Source organism: Ranitomeya imitator, chromosome 6 (assembly GCF_032444005.1).
Source record: "Ranitomeya imitator isolate aRanImi1 chromosome 6, aRanImi1.pri, whole genome shotgun sequence".
Lineage (NCBI taxonomy): Eukaryota > Metazoa > Chordata > Amphibia > Anura > Dendrobatidae > Ranitomeya > Ranitomeya imitator.
The window spans coordinates 34,953,373-34,973,938 of NC_091287.1; positions in this window are offsets into that span (position 1 = coordinate 34,953,373).

Consider the following 20,566-nt stretch of genomic DNA (forward strand, 5'->3'; position numbering starts at 1 on the left):
CATCAAAGTTACCTATGTCAAGTGTATTCCTGGTGGGGAGGATATTAATCTGCTGACAAATGATAATGGGATCATTGGGCAGTAGGGTTTTCATCTGACCATCTGTTAAGGGAATAGAAAGCTAGCAAGAACTGAAAGTGGTATATGTACCTGGAGAACTTATTCCTTGGCTGAATCCCTGATCCTGCTTGTCTGCCGTCCTTTCTTCCTTCAGAAGTGGTATTCATAAGTGGGGTACCAGACGGCCAAGCTTCGAAGAAGACCTACTGAAGAATCGTCATTGCTTGAAGTGTGCCTCAACAGCCTGTCTGCATCTTCAGCAGAGCCTCCATGGGTTGATGCAGTCAACGATGCTTGGACTCCCCTGCAGCTGGCAGTCCCAACCCCACTCCGAATCATTCTTAATGTGGGTCACAGAAGCGCCATGCCTGCGTCTCCCCTTCTCCTGAATGCAGGCGGCCATCTCGTGGTCGGGATGTACAGAAGGGGATCACTTCCAGATCTTGAGTGGTGGCGCTTGGTGTAAAAAAAAAATAATAATTTAGTAGATCATAAAGGTTACATGCATAACAAATTAAAAAGTGAATCATGCAGTGGATGACGATGCACAGCAGGAAGCAATGCATTACATAAATAGCTGTGTAGGGGTCCAGACTATATAGGTAACTCAATATATGAACAGCTCAAAAGTGCACCTAAATATCACCTGAAACATGACACAAGTGCATATCAAAAGATCTGAGTCAGTATAGACAAGAAAGTGGACGTAGCGTATGATGGAAACACCATGGAGTAATAGGCAGCTGAACACCTCTAACTATACAGTATATGTTACATACCCATGGATTATCGTACCCCAGACATGACACCATCCCTGGTGCTTTTTCAGCACAAGTCTGATCACACGACCACAACGGCCTCTGCTCTAGTTACAGCTGGGGATGCAGCCTGTCCGCCTGCCCCGCACATGCGCAAAACCGGTAGTTCGGCACTGTATTGGCCAGAAGTGAAAAGTAGACTCAACGATAGGATGATAAAACAGGAGAAATATTATTACAGCAGCTGCAGGACTCCTAGATGTGGAGCTCAAATAATGAAGTTAGATCATTCCTGATACTGAATATCACAACTTTATGTCACGTCACCCTCCTACCTCCCCTCCTATACACCCCTATCCGCCTTCATCAGCGTATAATTGCCTGGTTTTCTCATAAGAATAAAAATCATTTGTCACCAACCGACTGTTTATATGATTATTATTAAAAACTTATAACACTAAATAGATTTTGTAAATCTTAAAATCATACAATCAAAAATTATTTTAAAAAAATATTTACCTTTTTTTTTCTTTAATCTTTTGTAGTGATGCCGAAGCAGCAAAAAAATGGTCTGAGGATCCTAAGAGGAAGCCAAAAAATGGGTAAATAGTGTTTAGAATGGAGAAGAAAGGACGAGAGGGTTAGTGATCTTAGAAGTCGGGAACTGGGAAGGGAAATGCTTTTCTCTCACTATGGGACGTATGGAAAGACATTTATATATTGGCTTCTTCCATTAAAATATACAATATAGTATAAAGATATAAAGGGAAGACACAAAGTGTATCTACCCCTGATATCATCAGCCTCAGGGTCACAACAAGTCACAGACAACAATGGGGGAAGCTTTTCCTTACTTTGGTGGACGTTGCACTTTTTCGCTGCTGGAGAAATAGAAGAAATGATCACAAATAAATACCTTGGAAAATAATTATCGGGAACAAATCCTGGTCCCATGAGGACACAGACAATAAACATAATGTCTTTCCTATACATTTCTACATGATATAGATATATGGATAGATGTCATTACTGATTATTAGCTCATTGTCTAAATATCACTTTCACAAGCATTTGCATGGGACTGATCTCCTGCCAGGATGAATCATTGAATACTTATCTGGAAGACAGCAATTAGGACATAAGGGCACGTCCATTAGTGGGAAGAGGTTAAGGTACCTACATGTTTTTGACCTGGCTGCTGCTCATTCTCCTGAAGCATTTTGGTATCCACCATTTACGTTTAGGTCTGAAAAAATCCAAAACAAACAAATTGAGACACAGACAGTTCACATTATCATTGTGATCAGTGTATGAGGATATATACAGGGATATTGTCCCGTGTAACGTCCTGCACTTATGTCACAATGTGACGTCATCGATCTACAGCCCAAGGTCTCGTTAGAGTAAATGCAGCCACAATCGCTCTTATTACTTACAGGATCGGCTCTGTGTTAAGGTACCGTCACACTTAGCGACGCTGCAGCGATACCGACAACGATCCGGATCGCTGCAGCGTCGCTGTTTGGTCGCTGGAGAGCTGTCACACAGACAGCTCTCCAGCGACCAACGATGCCGGTAACCAGAGTAAACATCGGGTAACTAAGCGCAGGGCCGCGCTTAGTAACCCGATGTTTATCCTGGTTACCATCCTAAAAGTAAAAAAAAACAAACACTACATACTTAACTACAGCCGTCTGTCCTCCAGCGCTGTGCTCTGCACTCCTCCTGTACTGTCTGTGTGAGCACAGCGGCCGGAAAGCAGAGCGGTGACGTCACCGCTCTGCTTTCCGGCTGACCGAAGCTCACAGCCAGTACAGGAGGAGTGCAGAGCACAGCGCTGGAGGACAGACGGCTGTAGGTAAGTATGTAGTGTTTGTTTTTTTTACTTTTAGGATGGTATCCAGGGTAAACATCGGGTTACTAAGCGCGGCCCTGCGCTTAGTTACCCGATGTTTACCCTGGTTACCAGCGAAGACATTGCTGAATCGGTGTCACACACGCCGATTCAGCGATGTCTGCGGGGAGTCCAGCGACCAAATAAAGTTCTGGACTTTCTTCCCCGACCAGCGACAGCACAGCAGGGGCCTGATCGCTGCTGCCTGTCACACTGGACGATATCGCTAGCGAGGACGCTGCAACGTCACGGATCGCTAGCGATGTCGTCTAGTGTGACGGTACCTTTAGCCCACGCCGTCTTTACTTCTGGCCTATGACAAAAATAAAGTTTTCATTAGAAACAGAGACACTTGTGAGTCCTAAATAAATGCAATGATTTAAAGAGAATCTGTCGGTAGGATCAACCCTCCTAAGCCGTCTATATGGGCATCAGATCATGGAAAGGTGAATAAATGATACCTTGATGTCTGCGATCCGATGTCTTAATCCAGAGTAATCCGCATTTTTCTTTCCTCTTCAAATTGGCCATTGGGCATTGGAAAAAGTTTTGCTGATGGCCACTGTGACTACCAAGGTTGATGATAGAGGGGCCGGTGTCTGTTATCACTGCCCCATGGCCACATTGGAACGGCATCGATAATCAGAAAAGACCAGGAGCTCAGAAAATTGTGCTTACTATAACGCTGGTGTAGGGGTCCCCTAAATTAATAGCCCCCCAATATGTACATCCATGTTTTATATCCTCCTCAGTCTCTGCCCAGTGATAACAAGGCATTCATCAGTTACTAATAAACATCTAAAATCATATACAGCCCATAATATCTGCATATGTCGCTATCTCTCTGCTTACAGTCTGGTGGTCTCAGCGCTGAGATCTCATCTCCTGAGATCTTGGTGTCAAGATCTCCATCTGTGCATGCACCGCTCTGGGCTGGCAGCCATTTTCCCGGAGTTCAGTCCACCGCATAGATAACCATGTCACTGAGGGGGGGCAAAGGGCAGCTGCTGAAATACTCACTGCTCTGCATGCGCGTGATGAGCAGTGAGTATCCATTGCTCTTCAGTAGCACGCACAGTGTCAGCTGCTGGCTTCCTGCAGCTGCAGTAAGTATTCTGGCAGGTGCCCTTTGGCTTGCAAGAAGCACATGATGTCCCTGACATGCGCTGCTTACAAGCATAAAGCAGCTGCTGGCATAGGAACAAGATGCTGCGAGGGAGTGCCGGGAAGGTAAGTGTAATGTTTTTTTTTTGTTTTCGGATGGGGCCATGCATACCAGCATGGGGATGGGGACCAATCATATCAGGATGCTAAAGAGAAATAAATATTCATTGCCTTCAAAGCCCATGGGTGTGGAATGCAGTGAATATTCATTTCTCTTTAGCAGTGGGCACAGTAGTTAGCCGCTGCAGCCAGTTCTTGCCTCTGTAACCTGCTGCTCCGCCGATACCGCTCCTCCACTTCCCCACCATAGCCAGAGCCGGTACATTTGGACTGTAAGATGGACCCACCATTTTCCTTCACATTTTTGGAGGATAAAAGAGCATCTTATAGTCTGAAAAATACAGTATTTAGATTAATTAGGAAAAAAATAGTTTGCTGGTATTCAAGATAATCATTTACATATAACTATAAGGAGTGTAGTGGGAGCAGTCACATTGGGACACCCTCATCTGCCACATATATATTCATCACTATTACGAATGGTTATGGTAGCTGAGGGGCCCTGTTGCATAATTTGCATTGGAGCCCAAGAAGTTCAAGTTACACCTCCGATTGTATCTATGTCTCATAGATAAAAGTAATTGAGGATCACAAACATTGAAAGTCGTGGACCATGATTACACCAGTTACTTACGGCAGTGGCTCTTCATTAAACGATGCAATTGTTTCATTGGATCCAGAGCATCTGAAATGAAAAATAAAGTTCTGATTAGAAGAACTGATGCTTAGGAAGCCAATAGATAAAGTTATCTGCCGTTATGTGCACAAAGCAGTGCGCTCTCTCAATGGCAACAGAGCAGAGCGCACTGTCACTGCACATTGTAAGATGATTTCCCAGCATTTAAAGGCGTAACTTGTGGGCGGCTGCTGCACCTCTCCCCAAGCCTAGTATTTATCTTACAAGGTGAACTGACAGTGCGATCTGCTTTGTTGACAGCAAGAGAGTGCTTTACATTACTACTGATCTGATCTGGCGAGAAAGCGCTGCCTTTGTGCGCAGTGCACATTGCACAGAGAATAGTCCAAACGAAGGTCACTGCTGATGCTTCATTCTGGAATAGTGCTGAGGGTGGGGCAATGACCGCAGCTTCTGCCCCTTCATGATGCTGTGTCTAAGTATCCCAGCATGCACTGGGATTTTCAAACAAAGCGTCATCAAAAAGGAAGTAAGAAAAAAGATCTTGCACACCTGCAAGGAATTTTATAGAATTGAGGGATAGAAATGGAGAACAACTTTGTAGATGATACAGAAATGCTCATGAACAAAGATCTGACCTCACTGGTCTTTTGTTTTTGGCTCCCCCATTAGTTATTATTAGTAAAAGATAGAATGTTAAAATAATAAAAAAATATGGTAATTTTCACATTCCAATGGCCCCCGATCTCCTCAGCGGCGCTCACAGTATGTTCCGTTCCCAGGGATGCTTTGCGTGAAGGACCTTTGTGACGTCACAGTCGTGAGACCGCATGTCATCTCAGGTGATTCGCGCAATGCATCCCTGGGAGGGAAGCCACCGCGTGCGCCTGAGAGCCGGAGGACTCCGGGGGCCATCAGAAGGTAAGTATATCCCTATTTTTTATATTAATTCTTTTTTTTACAGGGATATTGTCCTTAGAGCCTGGAGGAGAGTCTCCTCTCCTCCAGACCCAGGCACCATCCGCACATGAAGTGCTCACTTTACATAAAGTGAGCGTTTCAATGCAATTCTATGGCCGCAATTCTGCAGAAATAATGAACATGCTGCGGATTTTACCGCTGTGCAATTCCGCAGCTTCAAAATCCGCAGCATGGGCACAGCAATTGCAGAATCCCATAGGATTGCATGGGAATGCATTTTTTAAGCGTTTTTTAGCGTTTCAGCAGTGGCAAAAAATGTGGCAGGAACAGATACAAAACGCAACGTGGGCACACAGCCATAGTATATAATGTTCTATATTGTATGTATATATCTCCCATTATATATTTAGTCTCACACTCTCCACTTACCCAATCACACTCCAATTCTCACTCTCATCTTCATCACTGTTGGACACATAAAATAAACCATGTAAATCACATATAATCTACTTTGACATCCAGATAACACAGAGTTATATAAAGACTGGAGTACGATATGCTGAATGAAGGGTCTCGATTAACTCCTTATTGAGGGCGCACTCTCTCTGTATGGAGCGGGTTCAGGAGTTGAGTCTGCTCCCCGCACCGCCGATGATGGTTCTGTTACATAGCTGGCACCCAACAGTAACTGATGCAATAATAATAATAATAATTTTTATTTATATAGCGCCAACATATTCCGCAGCGCTTTACAAATTATAGAGGGGACTTGTAAAGACAATAGACATTACAGCATAACAGAAATACAGTTCAAAACAGATACCAGGAGGAATGAGGGCCCTGCTCGCAAGCTTACAGACTATGAGGAAAAGGGGAGACATGAGAGGTGGATGGTAACAATTAGAGTTGAGCGACCTTGACCTTTTTAAAGTCGAGCCGGGTTTCGCGAAACCCGACTATCTCAAAAGTCGGGTCGAGTGAAATCGGCCGATTATGACGTAAAGTCGGGATCGACCGAAACACGAAACCCAATGCAAGTCAATGGGGCAGCATAGTCGGCAGTGAGTGGGGGCCAGGAAAACACCTAGAGTGCCCATTTTAATGTCAAAACCATCCATTCTTCTTAATGAAGCTTGTCAAGCGTAATTTACCTTATAATAATTGGAAGGCATTTGAAATTGGGGGTCATTTGGCTAAAGTTGTGGTGGGTAGGGCTGGTTCAAGTAATTAGTGGGCCCAGGAAATCTGGACCACGTCACGGCAGTGGAGCAGGGAGAGGTAAGTATTTCAACTTTGCAAGTGCTGTGAACCTGAGCAAGCAGGGGGGGCCCACTCGTTGGCATTGGCACTGGCACAGGGCCCTTCAAAGTACAGCGGTGTGTTTGCACGGCGGGGGCGCCTCCCACCGGCAGCAACACTTTTGCGTACCATGAGAGGCCCTGTGCCAGTGACGTCGCCAACTAGTATTCCTCCCCCCACCTGATGAAGGAACCTGCACTTTCATCTGCACCTTCCTGTTTGTCCCCGTGTAAGGTGGTATGGTATGCGGGAAGGGGGACCTGACTTTCAGCAGGGTCACAATCTTGCAGTGTAGCGTGCACGGGAAATGTTGCGTTATGGGTCAATGTACCAGCAGACTCATCTATCACTGGCTGGGCAATGGGCAGGATGAGGAGGAAACACAGATATAGGCCCAAAGAATAAAGTGGGCTAAATGCAGTTCAAAATTGGTAACACAGGACTAATCAGGGGGCATTGCAGTGGAGGACAACTGGAATGAGAGGCTGACACAGAGAGTAGGCCCAAATCAGTAAGTAGTCGAAATGCAGTTCAAAATTGGCAACAGTAGTAAACAGGCGGCACAGCTTTGTTCAGTGGAGGAGAACAGCAAGGAGTGGCAGACACCGATAGTAGGCCCCAACCCAACTAGTAGGCCAAATGCAGTCTAACATTAACAACTACTTAACGAGCGCCTGAAAACGGAATTTCAGGACAGGAAACCAGGAGAACAGCAAGGAGCGGCAGACACCGATAGTAGGCCCCAAACCAACTAGTACGCCAAATGCAGTTGTTCCGTTTAACCACAATTTAATGAGAGCCTGAAGATAGAAGTTCAGGAAAGGCAACCTGGAGAACACCTTGGAGTGGAACACACCATCTCTCTACACCCCATACCCAATTTGTAGGTCTAATGCAGCGTAGTTTCCAACAACTACTAAACGAGAGCATGATGATCGAAGCATTGGCGAGGAAACCTGGGGAACACCTTGGAGTGGAACACACCATCTCTCTACAGTGGAACACACCATCTCTCTACACCCCATACCCAATTTGTAGGCCTAATGCAGCGTAGTTTCCAACAACTACTAAACGAGAGCCGGAAGATCGAAGCAATGGAGAGGAAACTTGGGGAACACCTTGGAGTGTAACACACCATCTCTCTACACCCCATACCCAATTTGTAGGCCTAATGCAGCGTAGTTTCCAACAACTACTAAACGAGAGCCGGAAGATCGAAGCAATGGAGAGGAAACCTGGGGAACACCTTGGAGTGTAACACACCATCTCTCTACACCCCATACCCAATTTGTAGGCCTAATGCAGCGTAGTTTCCAACAACTACTAAACGAGAGCCGGAAGATCGAAGCAATGGAGAGGAAACCTGGGGAACACCTTGGAGTGTAACACACCATCTCTCTACACCCCATACCCAATTTGTAGGCCTAATGCAGCGTAGTTTCCAACAACTACTAAACGAGAGCCGGAAGATCGAAGCAATGGAGAGGAAACCTGGGGAACACCTTGGAGTGTAACACACCATCTCTCTACACCCCATACCCAATTTGTAGGCCTAATGCAGCGTAGTTTCCAACAACTACTAAACGAGAGCCGGAAGATCGAAGCAATGGAGAGGAAACCTGGGGAACACCTTGGAGTGTAACACACCATCTCTCTACACCCCATACCCAATTTGTAGGCCTAATGCAGCGTAGTTTCCAACAACTACTAAACGAGAGCCGGAAGATCGAAGCAATGGAGAGGAAACCTGGGGAACACCTTGGAGTGTAACACACCATCTCTCTACACCCCATACCCAATTTGTAGGCCTAATGCAGCGTAGTTTCCAACAACTATTAAACGAGAGCCGGAAGATCGAAGCAATGGAGAGGAAACCTGGGGAACACCTTGGAGTGTAACACACCATCTCTCTACACCCCATACCCAATTTGTAGGCCTAATGCAGCGTAGTTTCCAACAACTACTAAACGAGAGCCGGAAGATCGAAGCAATGGAGAGGAAACCTGGGGAACACCTTGGAGTGTAACACACCATCTCTCTACACCCCATACCCAATTTGTAGGCCTAATGCAGCGTAGTTTCCAACAACTACTAAACGAGAGCCGGAAGATCGAAGCTCAGGAAAGGCAACCTGGGGAACACCTTGGAGTGTAACAAACCCTCTCTCTACACCACGGAAGGGCTGATTCTTAGGAAGGAAGGCTGTCGGAAAGAAGCAGGGCGCGTCCGAGGGTGATTATATTCTTATTAGGTATATACTCACCCTCGGACGCGCCCTGCTTTATTTGTAATGAATGTTTATTTGCAATGTGGTTTTGACTTACTCTATTTTTTTGGTAAATAATGATTTTATTATTTTCATTGTTTTGCATCTTCTTGGCAATAATATAAAGAAGACGCGACAGGACAACACTCGGTGGATGCCATATCTGTGTTTAAAATTGAAAAAACCTTTCAGTTAACTACTTGCAGGAGAAAGTTATTGTAGCTGGTGGCCATTTTTAGTACTGTACCAGATTTTTGTTGTATGTGTTTGTTTTTAATGTTAAAATGTCTGCATTTGATATCTCTCCAGTATTTTCTTTTTTATAAGCAAAATACTTATTTTTATATTTTCTGATGTTGGTTCCAGGGGTACACGGGCAGCAGTGGTGTGGTCAGTGGAGGCCTAGTGGAAGGAGTGACCGCAGACAGGCATCGAAGGCCTAAAATAATAACACATGGCTGTAGGCAATTTTAAATTGGTTCCAGGGGTACACGGGCAGCAGTGGTGTGGTCAGTGGAGGCCTAGTGGAAGGAGTGACCGCAGACAGGCATCGAAGGCCTAAAATAATAACACATGGCTGTAGGCAATTTTAAATTGGTTCCAGGGGTACACGGGCAGCAGTGGTGTGGTCAGTGGAGGCCTAGTGGAAGGAGTGACCGCAGACAGGCATCGAAGGCCTAAAATAATAACACATGGCTGTAGGCAATTTTAAATTGGTTACAGGGGTACACGGGCAGCAGTGGTGTGGTCAGTGGAGGCCTAGTGGAAGGAGTGACCACAGACAGGCATCGAAGGCCTAACATAACAAAAATGTCAATACAATGGTATTGTCAGTGGCAGGCATTGAAGGATGTCAGCGCATAGACTAAACATTGGTGGAGCTGTGAGATAATTTTGCAAGTGGTAGAGCACTGTTTGAGCTGGGGTGGGGGGAAACTGTCTTGTGGCCGGCGGTACAGGCCCAGGGCCCCTCATATTACAACGGTGTGTCTGACGTTGGGTGCGCACCACCACCGCCAGAGACACTTTATTGTACTAGGAGGGACCCAGTGGCAGTGCCGTCGACCAAAAGCGGGCTCACCCACCTCTTCAGACAAACTGCACTCTCACGGGTGCTGTCGCCAAGTGTCGATACCACGGCCCCGTGTGGGGAGTTTGGCCATTTAGTGAGGTGTAAACATGTCGTATGCTGGACAATCAGGTGCAGAAAATTACGAGATTGGAAAAGGCATTCAGAATAGTCCACAGGCAAGACCTTTTCATAGGAAAGCTAGGTGTCAGCCGGGCAAGGTGGGGCAAAAGATTTCGAAATCCAGTTGTGGTTCATTTTAATGAAGGTTAGATCATCTACATTTTGGGTAGCCAGACGAGTCCTTTTTTCTGTTAGTATTGAACCTGCAGCACTGAATACTCTTTCTGATAGGACACTAGCTGCCGGGCAAGCAAGCAAGCTCCTGCAATGCATATTCTGCCAATTCTGGCCAGGTGTCTAATTTTGATGCCCAGCAATCAAATGGGAATGACGGTTGAGGGAGAACATCGATAAGGGATGAAAAATAGTTTGTAACCATACTGGACAAATGTTGTCTCCTGTCACTTTGAATTGATGCTGCAGTACCTGTCCTGTCTGCGGTCATAGCAAAATCACTCCACAACCTGGTCAGAAAACCCCTCTGGCCAACGCCACTTCTGATTTCTGCCCCTCTAACTCCTCTGGTCTGCTGGCCCCTGCAGCTCGTGTGAGAACGATCACGGGCGCTGTGTGCAGGGAATGCCAGAAGCAAACGGTCAACAAGAGTTGATTGTTTGGTTGCTAATATTAGTTCCAAGTTCTCATGTGGCATTATATTTTGCAATTTGCCTTTATAGCGAGGATCAAGGAGGCAGGCCAACCAGTAATCATCATCATTCATCATTTTAGTTATGCGTGTGTCCCTTTTGAGGATACGTAAGGCATAATCCGCCATGTGGGCCAAAGTTCCAGTTCTCAAATCTGCGGTTGTGCTTGGTTGAGGGGCAGTTTCAGGCAAATCCACGTCACTTGTGTCCCTCAAAAAACCAGAACCCGGCCTTGCCGCGCCACCAATTTCCAGTGGCCCCGGAAAAGCTTCCTCATTAAAAATATAATCATCCCCATCATCCTCCTCATCCTCCTCCTCCTCTTCGCCCGCTACCTCGTCCTGTACACTGCCCTGGCCAGACAATGGCTGACTGTCATCAAGGCTTTCCTCTTCCTCAGCTGCAGACGCCTGATCCTTTATGTGCGTCAAACTTTGCATCAGCAGACGCATTAGGGGGATGCTCATGCTTATTATGGCGTTGTCTGCACTAACCAGCCGTGTGCATTCCTCAAAACACTGAAGGACTTGGCACATGTCTTGAATCTTCGACCACTGCACACCTGACAACTCCATGTCTGCCATCCTACTGCCTGCCCGTGTATGTGTATCCTCCCACAAAAACATAACAGCCCGCCTCTGTTCACACAGTCTCTGAAGCATGTGCAGTGTTGAGTTCCACCTTGTTGCAACGTCTATGATTAGGCGATGCTGGGGAAGGTTCAAAGAACGCTGATAGGTCTGCATACGGCTGGAGTGTACGGGCGAACGGCGGATATGTGAGCAAAGTCCACGCACTTTGAGGAGCAGGTCGGATAACCCCGGATAACTTTTCAGGAAGCACTGCACCACCAGGTTTAAGGTGTGAGCCAGGCAAGGAATGTGTTTCAGTTGGGAAAGGGAGATGGCAGCCATGAAATTCCTTCCGTTATCACTCACTACCTTGCCTGCCTCAAGATCTACAGTGCCCAGCCACGACTGCGTTTCTTTCTGCAAGAACTCGGACAGAACTTCCGCGGTGTGTCTGTTGTCGCCCAAACACTTCATAGCCAATACAGCCTGCTGACGTTTGCCAGTAGCTGCCCCATAATGGGAGACCTGGTGTGCAACAGTGGCAGCTGCGGATGGAGTGGTTGTGCGACTGCGGTCTGTGGACGAGCTCTCGCTTCTGCAGGAGGACGAAGAGGTGGAGGAGGGGGTGCGAACGGCTACAGCCAATTGTTTCCTAGACCGTGGGCTAGGCAGAACTGTCCCAAACTTGCTGTCCCCTGTGGACCCTGCATCCACCACATTTACCCAGTGTGCCGTGATGGACACGTAACGTCCCTGGCCATGCCTACTGGTCCATGCATCTGTTGTCAGGTGCACCTTTGTGCTCACAGATTGCCTGAGTGCATGGACGATGCGCTCTTTAACATGCTGGTGGAGGGCTGGGATGGCTTTTCTGGAAAAAAAGTGTCGACTGGGTAGCTCGTAGCGTGGTACAGCGTAGTCCATCAGGGCTTTGAAAGCTTCGCTTTCAACTAACCGGTAGGGCATCATCTCTAACGAGATTAGTCTAGCTATGTGTGCGTTCAAACCCTGTGTACGCGGATGCGAGGCTAAGTACTTCCTTTTTCTAACCATAGTCTCATGTAGGGTGAGCTGGACTGGAGAGCTGGAGATCGTGGAACTAGCGGGGGTGCCGGTGGACATGGCAGACTGAGAGACGGTGGGAGATGGTATTGTTGCCACCGGTGCCCTAGATGCAGTGTTTCCTACTACGAAACTGGTGATTCCCTGACCCTGACTGCTTTGGCCTGGCAAAGAAACCTGCACAGATACTGCAGATGGTGCGGAAAATGGTGGCCCTACACTGCCGGAAGGGATGTTGCGTTGCTGACTAGCTTCATTGGCCGAGGGTGCTACAACCTTAAGGGACGTTTGGTAGTTAGTCCAGGCTTGCAAATGCATGGTGGTTAAATGTCTATGCATGCAACTTGTATTGAGACTTTTCAGATTGTGTCCTCTGCTTAAGGTAGTTGAACATTTTTGACAGATGACTTTGCGCTGATCAATTGGATATGGTTTAAAAAAATGCCAGACTGCACTCTTTCTAGCATCGGATACCTTTTCAGGCATTGCAGACTGAGCTTTAACCGGATGGCCACGCTGTCCTCCAACAGGTTTTGGCTTTGCCACGCGTTTTGGGCAAGATACGGGCCCGGCAGATGGAACCTGTTGCGATGTTGATGCCTGCTGCGGCCCCTCCTCCTCCGCTTCAGAACTGCTGCCGCCTGCACCCTGTTCCCCCAATGGCTGCCAATCGGGGTCAAGAACTGGGTCATCTATTACCTCTTCTTGTAGCTCGTGTGCAACTTCGTCTGTGTCACTGTGTCGGTCGGTGGTATAGCGTTCGTGATGGGGCAACATAGTCTCATCAGGGTCTGATTCTTGATCAGCACCCTGCGAGGGCAATGTTGTGGTCTGAGTCAAAGGACCAGCATAGTAGTCTGGCTGTGGCTGTGCATCAGTGCACTCCATGTCAGATTCAACTTGTAATGGGCATGGACTGTTAACTGCTTCACTTTCTAAGCCAGGGACGGTATATGTAAAGAGCTCCATGGAGTAACCCGTTGTGTCGCCTGCTGCATTCTTCTCTGTTGTTGTTTTTGCTGAAGAGGACAAGGAAGCGACTTGTCCCTGACCGTGAACATCCACTAACGACGCGCTGCTTTGACATTTACCAGTTTCACGAGAGGAGGCAAAAGAGCTAGAGGCTGAGTCAGCAAGATAAGCCAAAACTTGCTCTTGCTGCTCCGGCTTTAAAAGCGGTTTTCCTACTCCCAGAAAAGGGAGCGTTCGAGGCCTTGTGTAGCCAGACGACGAACCTGGCTCCACAGCTCCAGACTTAGGTGCAATATTTTTTTTCCCACGACCAGCTGATGCTCCACCACTACCACTACCCTCATTACCAGCTGACAATGAACGCCCCCGGCCACGACCTCTTCCACCATACTTCCTCATTGTTTTAAAAACGTAAACAAACTAACGGTATTTGTTGCTGTCACACAAATTACACGGTGAGCTATAACTTCAGTATGATTTAGCTACCCCTTTACAGGTGAGTGAGACCACAACGAAAATCAGGCACAATGTTACACACTCTGTTGTTGGTGGCAACAAATGAGAGAGATGCCACACACGCAGGACTGTCACTGAAGCACAAATGTAAATATTAATCTCCCACTGATTTGATTTTTTTTTTTTTTTAAGGGAGACTTTAGGAAAAAAAAAAATAGAATAAAATGATTTTTTCAGGAAGAATTTAGAAACCAAATAAAATAAAATGATTTTTTCAGGGAGAATTTAGAAAACAAATAAAACAAAAAAAGGCTTTCTATGGCCCACTGAGTGAGAGATGACGCACACAGGAGTCAGGAGTGGCACACAAGCCCAGAGGCCAATATTTATCTCCCACTGATTGATGTAGTGATTTTTTCAGGTAGATTTTGGAACCCAAATCAAGCTAAAAAAATAATAGGCTTTCTATGGCCCACAATTGGAGAGAGAGAGAGAGATGGCACACCCAGGAGTCAAGACTGGCACACAAGCAGAAAGGGCAATATTAATCTCCCACTGATTTGTTTTTTTTTTTTTTTTTTCAGGGAGACTTTAGGAAAAAAAAAATAGAATAAAATGATTTTTTCAGGAAGAATTTAGAAACCAAAGAAAATAAAATGATTTTTTCAGGGAGAATTTAGAAAAGAAATAAAACAAAAAAAGGCTTTCTATGGCCCACTGAGTGAGAGATGACGCACACAGGAGTCAGGAGTGGCACACAAGCCCAGAGGCCAATATTTATCTCCCACTGATTGATGTAGTGATTTTTTCAGGTAGATTTTGGAACCCAAATCAAGCTAAAAAAATAATAGGCTTTCTACGGCCCACAATTGGAGAGAGAGAGAGATGGCACACCCAGGAGTCAAGACTGGCACACAAGCAGAAAGGGCAATATTAATCTCCCACTGATTAGTTTTTTTTTTTTTTTTTTTGTCAGGGAGACTTTAGGAAAAAAAAAATAGAATAAAATGATTTTTTCAGGAAGAATTTAGAAACCAAAGAAAATAAAATGATTTTTTCAGGGAGAATTTAGAAAACAAATAAAACAAAAAAAGGCTTTCTATGGCCCACTGAATGAGAGATGACGCACACAGGAGTCAGGAGTGGCACACAAGCCCAGAGGCCAATATTTATCTCCCACTGATTGATGTAGTGATTTTTTCAGGTAGATTTTGGAACACAAATCAAGCTAAAAAAATAATAGGCTTTCTATGGCCCACAATTGGAGAGAGAGAGAGAGAGATGGCACACCCAGGAGTCAAGACTGGCACACAAGCAGAAAGGGCAATATTAATCTCCCACTGATTTGTTTTTTTTTTTTTTTTTTTCAGGGAGACTTTAGGAAAAAAAAAATAGAATAAAATGATTTTTTCAGGAAGAATTTAGAAACCAAAGAAAATAAAATGATTTTTTTCAGGGAGAATTTAGAAAACAAATAAAACAAAAAAAGGCTTTCTATGGCCCACTGAGTGAGAGATGACGCACACAGGAGTCAGGAGTGGCACACAAGCCCAGAGGCCAATATTTATCTCCCACTTTTTTTTTTTTGTTCCAGGGAAAATTTATAAACCCAATAAAAAAAATAATAAATAGGCTTTCTATGGCCCACTATCTGAGAGACAGAGAGAGATGGCACGCTTAGGACTGGCACACAAGCCCAAAGGCCAATATTAATCTCCCTTTTTTTTTAATGGAGAATTTATAAAACCAAAAAAAAATAAATAAATAGGCTTTCTATGGCCCACTATTTGTGAGAGAGATGGCACGCTCAGGACTGGCACACAAGCCCAGAGGCCAATATTAATCTCCCACTTTTTTTTTTTTTTTCCAGGGAAAATTTATAAACCCATTAAAAAAAAAAAAAAAAAAATAGGCTTTCTATGGCCCACTATCTGAGAGAGAGAGATGGCACGCTTAGGACTGGCACACAAGCCCAAAGGCCAATATTAATCTCCCTTTTTTTTTAAGGGAGAATTTATAAAACCAAAAAAAAATAAATAAATAGGCTTTCTATGGCCCACTATTTGTGAGAGAGATGGCACGCTCAGGACTGGCACACAAGCCCAGAGGCCAATATTAATCTCCCATTTTTTTTTTTTTTCCAGGGAAAATTTATAAACCCATTAAAAAAATAAATAAATAAATAGGCTTTCTATGGCCCACTATCTGAGAGAGAGAGATGGCACGCTTAGGACTGGCACACAAGCCCAAAGGCCAATATTAATCTCCCACTGATTGATTTATTGATTTTTTCAGGTAGAATTTAGAACCCAAATAAAGCAAAAAAAAAAAAAGGGCTTTCTATGGCCCACTGAGTGAGTGATGATGCACACAGGAGTCAGGAGTGGCACACAAGCCCTGAGGCCAATATTTTTCTCCCACTGATTGATGTAGTGATTTTTTCAGGTAGATTTTATAACCCAAATCAAGCAAAAAAATAAATAGGCTTTCTATGGCCCACTGAGTGAGAGATGACACACACAGGGATGGCACTCTAGCAGAAATGTCAATCTTAATCTCCCACAAAAAAAAAAAAAAAACAGGGAGTGTCCTTCAATTACTATCTCCCTGCAGTAATCTCAGCCAGGTATGGCAGGCAGCAATAAGGAGTGGACTGATGCACAAATTAAATAAAAAGTGTGTACAAACCAAAAAGATAGCTGTGCAGAAAGGAAGGAACAAGAGGATTTGTGCTTTGAAAAAAGCAGTTGGTTTGCACAGCGGCGTACACACAGCAATGCAGCTATCAGGGAGCCTTCTAGGGCAGCCCAATGAGCTACAGCGCTGAGGGGGAAAAAAAAAAAAAAGGAGCTTCCACTGTCCCTGCACACCGAAGGTGGTGTTGGGCAGTGGAAATCGCTACAGCACAAGCGGTTTGGTGGTTAATGGACCCTGCCTAACGCTATCCCTGCTTCTGACGAAGCGGCAGCAACCTCTCCCTAAGCTCAGATCAGCAGCAGTAACATGGCGGTCGGCGGGAACGCCCCTTTATAGCCCCTGTGACGCCGCAGACAGCAAGCCAATCACTGCAATGCCCTTCTCTAAGATGGTGGGGACCAGGACCTATGTCATCACGCTGCCCACACTCTGCGTTTACCTTCATTGGCTGAGAAATGGCGCTTTTCGCGTCATTGAAACGCGACTTTGGCGCGAAAGTCGCGTACCGCATGGCCGACCCCGCACAGGGGTCGGATCGGGTTTCATGAAACCCGACTTTGCCAAAAGTCGGCGACTTTTGAAAATGAACGACCCATTTCGCTCAACCCTAGTAACAATTGCTATAGTTATTCGGACCGGCCATAGTGTAAGGCTCGGGTGTTCATGTAAAGCTGCATGAACCAGTTAACTGCCTAAGTATGTAGCAGTACAGACAAAGAGGGCTATTAACTGCATAAAGTGAATGAGAACATGATGCGAGGAACCTGATTGTTTTTTTTTTTATAAATAGGCCACACAGGGATCGTTGGGTTAATGCATTGAGGCGGTAGGCCAGTCTGAACAAATGAGTTTTTAGGGTACGCTTAAAACTTGTGGGGATTGGGGATTAATCGTATTAACCTGGGTAGTGCATTCCAAAGAATCGGCGCAGCACGTGTAAAGTCTTGGAGACGGGAGTGGGAGGTTCTGATTATTGAGGATGCTAACCTGAGGTCATTAGCGGAGCGGAGGGCACGGGTAGGGTGGTAGACTGAGACCAGAGAGGAGATGTAGGGTGGTGCTGAGCCATGGAGCGCTTTGTGGATGAGGGTAGTAGTTTTGTACTGGATTCTGGAGTGGATGGGTAGCCAGTGTAATGACTGGCACAAGGTAGAGGCATCGGTGTAACGGTTGGTGAGGAATATGATCCTGGCAGCAGCATTCAGGACAGATTGGAGCGGGGAAAGTTTGGTAAGAGGGAGGCCGATTAGTAGAGAGTTACAATAGTCCAGACGAGAATGAATAAGTGAAACAGTGAGAGTTTTTGCAGAGTCGAAAGTAAGAAAAGGGCGAATTCTAGAAATGTTTTTGAGATGCAGGTAAGAAGAGCGAGCCAGTGATCGGATGTGGGGGGTGAATGAAAGGTCAGAATCAAGGATGACCCCAAGGCAGCGTGCATGTTGCTTTGGAGTAATGGTGGAACCGCACACGGAGATGGCAATGTCAGGCAAAGGTAGGTTAGTAGAGGGAGAGAACACAAGGAGTTCAGTTTTTGACAGGTTCAGTTTCAGATAGAGGGAGGACATGATGTTAGAGACAGCGGTAAGACAATCACTGGTGTTGGAGATAGCCGTGATCGCAATAGCTTAATCATTTAAATGCTGCTGTGAAGTATGACCGTAGTATTAAAAAGGGGCTTTAAAACCATGACTGTCTCTTTGTATGGCCATCGGCCCCCACGCAAAGCGATCGTAGGGTGCTGATTGGTTGACATTGCAGCTAGGGGTCTACAGGAGGACTCCGTGTCTGCCGTGTGTGATCTCCTATGAAGTCCAGCACGAAGCTTCTTTAGTCTGTACCCATAACCAGTCATTCATCAGTTACTACTAAACATCTACAATCATATACAGCCAATAATATCTGTTTATGTCACTATCTTTCTACTAACAGTCCGATGTTCTCCTCCCTAATGTTTTCCTCCTTTATCTCTATCAGATCATAATTGATGCCATCTTCTCCTTCCTCTGCCTCTCTACTGAAGACATAACATAACCCTTTACAAGTGAGGTTTAAAGGGGTCCACGCCATGCAATCATGGTGCATTGTTTTGCAATGGTTTTCCAAAATCAATGCAAAAATGCAGCAATGAAAGTTCTAATAACTTACTTGATGGATTTCATTCTCGCCCAGCCTGTTTTTATTATTCTTGGCCTATAAAAAAGTCGGTTTTGTTAGAAGTACTGTGATAATTAAGAAACATACAGAGAATATCAACTACACAGTGTGTCTCGTTATTAAATGCAATGACATATGATATTCAGAGGCATAACTACTGTATTTTTTGGACTATAAGGCACCCTGGAGAATAAGACACACCTAGGTTTTAGAGGAGGAAATTAGGGGAAAAAGTTGAAGCAAAAAATGTGGTCAATTCTGTACTCAATATCCCCTATCATGTTATATATGGTCCCCTCATTGCTATCCTGATACACATGGCACCCTCTTCTCTATCTTGGTATGCGTGGGTCCCTCATCCCTTTCCTGGTGTGCATAGCCCTTATCCAAACCCTGGCATGCACTGATCCCTCAACTCTGTCCTGGTATTCATGGCCCTCATCCACATCCTGGTATGCATATGGCTCCCTTATCTCTAGCCTTGTAGGCAAAGTCCTCTCATGCCCATCCTGGTATGCATGCCTCCCTATTCTGGTATGCAGGGCCCCCATCTCGTCCTAGTATTCATTGCCCCATCCCTATTCTGGTAAGCCTTGGCCCCATCCTTATCCTGATATGAAGGCCCCCATCCCAGTCCTGGTATGCATGGCTCCATCCTTATCCTGGTATGATTGGCCCCCATCCCATACTGATATGCATGGCCCCAACAGAAAAAATAAAAAAAAAAGATTACACTTACCTTCCCTGCACTCCCTCGCAGCATCTTGTTCCTATGCCATCAGTTGATTTATGCTTGTAAGCAGCACATGGCAGGGACATTATGCACTGCTTGCAAGCCGAAGGGCAGCTGCTGAAAAACTCACTGCTGTGCACGCCGGGATTGTGTGCACGATAAGCAGTGAGTATTTATTGCTCTTCAGTAGCACGCACAGTGCCAGTCGCTGCTTTCTGCAGCTGGCAGCAGGCGGTCACGTGTGCCGCTACTTAAGTGAAATGAATAATCACCACATTCTACTCCCATGGGTGTGGAATGCGGTGAATATGAATATTCATTCCCCTATGTAGCGGCACATGTGACTGCTGGCAGCTGCAGGAAGGCTACAGCTGACACTGCACACTACTGAAGAGCAAAAAATACTGCTCATCGCGCACACAGTCCCGGCGTGCACAGCAGTGAGTAATACGGCAGGTGCCCTTTGGCTTGCAAGCAGCGAATGATGTCCTTGACATGCGCTGCTTACAAGCATAAAGCAGCTGCTGGCATAGGAACAAGATGCTGCGAGGGAGTGCCGGGAAGGTAAGTGTAATGTTTTTTTTTAATGTTTTCTGAAGGGGCCATGTATACCAAGATGCTAAAGAGAAATGAATATTCATTGCTTTCAATGCCCATGAGTGCGGAATGCAGTGAATATTCATTTCTCTTTAGCAGCGGGCACAGGAGTTAGCTGAAGCAGCCAGTTCTTGCCTCTGTGACCTGCTGCTCTGCAATTGCCACTCCCTCACCTCCCCACCACAGCCAGATCTGGTCCATACGGACTATAAGACGCACCCACCATTTTCCTCCACAATTTTGGAGGAAAAAAGAGCATCTTATAGTCTGAAATATACAGTGTATAGATTAATTAGGAAAAAAATAGTTTGCTGGTATGCAAGATAATTATTCACATATAACTATAAGGAGTGTAGCGGGAGCAGTCACATTGGGACACCCTCATCTGCCACATATATATTGATCCCTATTACAAATGTTTTTGG